Source organism: Wolffia australiana, chromosome 8 (genome assembly GCF_029677425.1).
Source record: "Wolffia australiana isolate 7733 chromosome 8, ASM2967742v1".
In the NCBI taxonomy this organism is placed as follows: Eukaryota; Viridiplantae; Streptophyta; class Magnoliopsida; order Alismatales; family Araceae; genus Wolffia; species Wolffia australiana.
In genome coordinates, this window is record NC_135842.1 from 3548149 (window position 1) to 3552342 (window position 4194).

Genomic DNA, 4194 nt, shown 5'->3' on the forward strand with positions numbered 1-4194 from the left:
ATTATTTAATCTACAAAACAAACAAACCAAGTAAAAAAACCTTCTTCTTAAGTCCCTTTAAAGGGAATTCCTTGATCTTCTTCTTTGGATGAACTAATTCAACTTAGAGTCCCCTAAATTCTTCTACTCTTCTCATCTACTCTACCTTCCTCTCTCAATATTCTTTCCCATTAGGTTAAATTGCTCCTCATTGAAGATTAAGTGGTCCTAATTATAGAAAATCAGCGAATTGAACTCCTTACTAGTCTCCCTTGGACGATACCTTCACTCATGATGTGCATCTTAAGTGAGGTTTTATAAATTTTATTGTATAAGCTAAAATTTACAACGACAAGGGCTAAAAACTGCATAATTTTTACCCCTATTTTTGGCTTATCAATTGGCGCCGTTGCCGGGGAGGCAACGCTAAGGAATTCAACTTACCTTTATTTATAAAAGAAATTTGGCAAATGTTGATTGAATTTTTTATAAGTATCTTTGTTATCAACTTTAAATTGAAAAGTGATTTGGTGGCCAACGACTAACGGGTGTTGTGTTTGAATTAGTGGTTTTGTATGAAGCTTAGGTCTGGATTTGAATCAGGGATCAGTGACAGAGATTCCCCAATAGTAGACTCCTCCACACCAGAATCGTCCTTCATTGAACCTACATTCATAGAAGAGACGTCAATTAGAATCTTACCAATGGAGCCTATCGGTAATGGAGCAGGAAACCCTGAAGTAGTTAACGATGGACGAAGGATGATTAGAGAATATTCCACACAAGCTGAAACTCCCATCTTAACCAGGATATCTGCCCCTATTGGAGATGATGTGATGTTTAGAATTGATCCACACCAATTTCAGTTACTACCATCTTTTTTAGGAAAGGCAAACGAAGAGCCGTATGATTTCTTAGAAAAATTTTATGAAGCCTATGATAGTTGTACTTACCCTAGAATTTTTGAAGGAAGCAGTGAGAATGAAATTATTCCCTCATGCCCTTAAGGATAGAGCCAAAGATTGGTTTAGAACGTTAGAGACAAATTTCGAATCTTGGAACAAGATGGAGAAAAGTTTTTTAAAGAGATATTATACAGTGGTGAGGACAAACTCCTTAAGAAGAGAAATTAGGAATTTTCAGCAGGGAAACGATACCTTTAGTGAAGCTTGGGAAAGATTGATGGGACTCATTAGGAAATGTCCCCACCATGGCATGCTCAAATGGGAGTAAGTGCAAATTTTTTATGAGGGATTGAATGATGTCGAAAAAGGAAGAGTTGATATTTCAAGTGGAGGAGCAATAGCAGATATGTATGAAGATGAAGCCATGACCCTCCTACGAAAGATGTCAGACAATCTAGCCTACCACCAAGATGCTTCCGATCATGTAAGGGGCACTCCTCGAAAAGGTGGATTGTTGGATGTTAGGGGGGTTGAACCTCAGATCACTATGGATCGAATTGAAAAACTGATAGGTGTCATGATGGGAAAAGCCATGGAAAAGATGAACGAAAAAATGATCTCATTATGGCAACGGCAGAGTAGTGGAGGAGCACACAACCAAATAAATCGACGTGAAATGTGCTCAAGCGATAGCCACACGGGAGAAGAATGCCCTATGATTTCAGAAGTGAATGCTATAGGCAGGCAGGAAGGGAAAAATGGTCAATGGGCCTCGAGGGGAAACTTAGGAGGACAGGGATGGAATAATAATAATCGGCCATCTCAACAATAGTTTCAACCAAAGGCAAACAATCCACATCAACAACAACATTATCAACCTTATCGAAATTTTTCAGATCCCACTAACGCGACTCTCACCAAGGTAATTGAGGAGCTACAAGAAGACAAGAAGAAGATGATCAAGCTTTTCAAAGAAATGGAGGACAGGCATCGGCAGGAGATGGATAAGCTAAAGGCGGAGGTCGGCCTTCACATCGGTCAACAATTCTTGCATGGTGGAGCATGACAAGGTACTTGTGAAGACCCCATGAAGATGGGCGCAAAACCAGGTAAACTCCCTACTCAGGCCTGTATTAATCATAGTAATTTGCTTTATGTTGATGATATGTGTAGCATAGCTAGTGAGCATACTCATAATATGCATGCCATGACCGAAAAAAAGGAAGAAGGAGAGTTAGGTGCTGTATCGAAACTTAGATGTGGGAGAGAACTGTCTAATCCATTTGCAGTTGTAGAAAAACAAAAGGCAGTTGAGGATAATGTAGATGAACACGAAAAAGATGAGGAAATTGTAGTAGAGGAAAATCTGGAAAAGGAACCCGACCCAAAAGCCTATTGTCCACCTATCCCTTTCCCTAGTGCCTTACAAGCAAAGAAGGAAAAATTGAAAGATAGCCCACTTCTTGAGTATTTAAAGGAAGCCACTGTTGAAATTCCCGTTTTAGATGCAATACAATACATCCCTGATTATTCCAAATTTGTGAAAAACCTGTGCACACCTCCTAGGAAGGAAAAGAGGATTCAACTTTTTTAGAATATTAGCTCAATATTTTTGCATTAATTACCTCAAAAGTGCAAAGATCCAAGAGCACCAGTAATTAAATGTGAAATTAGAGGAGAAGTACTTACCAAAGCCTTACTTGATTCAGGAGTAAGTGTGAATATTATGCCTAAGGTTTTATTTGAGACTTTTAAATTTGGTGTTGCAACTAGTGAACTTAGAATTGTAGTTAGCGGACGGATCAATTAGAAGACCGTGTGGTCAGCTGGTGGATATTGTTATGAAAGTAGAAAAATGTTCATTTTCCGTAGATTTTATAGTAGTGGATGTGAAAATTTCAGGAAAAATTAGTCATGCGCCCATTATTTTAGGACGCCCATTTTTAGTTACCGCAAGAGTAAACACTGATTGAACTACCAATTTCTCAATTGATGAGATGTCCCAATAGTAGTCAGGAAGGTATTTATACATGTTCCTTAAATGATGAAGAGGATGAATGCAATGCTATAGAGAACATAATGTATGATGTGTTGGCAGTGAATGAGAGTGTTTATGAGGGGGAGGAGGACGACGGTAACGAAATGAAGTGTGAGCGTATGAATAACGATATATCCATGCCCACTGATGAATTGGAGTTGAAACCTCTTCCTTCTCATCTTAAATATGCTTTCTTAGGTCCAAGAAAAATGTACCCTATGATTATCTCTTCGACCCTCACCATGGAGCCGGAAGCTAACCTATTAAATGTATTACGACAGCATAAGAGCTCCATTGGATGGACCATAGAAGACATCAAGGGAATTAGCCCTGATGTCTGCCAGCATATAATTTTTATCGAGGAGCGGTCAAAGCCCTCAGTACAACATCAACGTCGACTAAACCCTTATCTATATGATGTAGTGTCAAAAGAAACTACCAAGTGGCTGAAAGCGGGATTCATTTACCCTATTTCAGATAGTAAGTGGGTTAGTCCAATTCATGTAGTACCCAAAAAAAAGGAATTACTGTTCAAAAGAATCAGGATGGAGAAGAGATCCAAACTAGGGTAGCATCAAGTTGGAGGGTATGCATAGATTATCGGAAGTTAAATTTAGCAACCAAAAAAGACAACTACCCTTTGCCTTTTATGGATCAAATACTTGAAAAATTAGCTGGACAAAGTTTCGATTGTTTCTTAGATGGGTATTCAGGATACAATCAAATTGGAATTCATGAAAGTGACCAAGATAATACTACATTCACGTGTCCCCTAGCAACATTTGCTTTTAGAAAAATGCCATTTGGACTTTGTAATGCGCCGGCAACCTTTCAAAGGTGCACGAGTGCAATGTTTTTTGATCTTATTGGTACATGCCTCGAGGTTTTCATGGATGACTTTTCTGTGTTAGGGGAATCTTTTGAGTGTTGTTTGTCTAACTTGGATAAGGTGTTACAGATTTGGGAGGAAAACAAGTTAGTGCTTAATTGGGAGAAATCCCATTTTATGGTGGACAGGGGGATCGTTCTAGGCCACCATATCAGCAAGGAGGGGCTGGCAGTGGACAAGGCAAAGATCGAGATCATCCAGGACCTTCACTCCCTTCGACCCTAAAGCAACTTAGAGGGTTTTTGGGCCATGCTGGATTTTATCGTCGCTTTATTAAGGATTTTGCCAAAGTGGCTAAACCTCTCACTTTGCTTCTTTCTAAAGACAAAGAACTTATTTTGAATGATGAATGCAAGTTGGCTTTTAATTTTATTAAAGAAGCA

At 39.0% G+C, this 4194-nt stretch overlaps 1 non-coding gene across 1 annotated transcript; it reads right to left on the reverse strand.

Moving 5' to 3' along the window:
• Positions 1–1088: 1088 nt before the first annotated feature.
• LOC144707283 (small nucleolar RNA R71) lies at positions 1089–1196 on the reverse strand. The gene has a single exon (XR_013582445.1). It is a non-coding gene; the product is annotated as a small nucleolar RNA R71 (small nucleolar RNA).
• Between the last annotated feature and the right edge of the window lie 2998 nt (positions 1197–4194).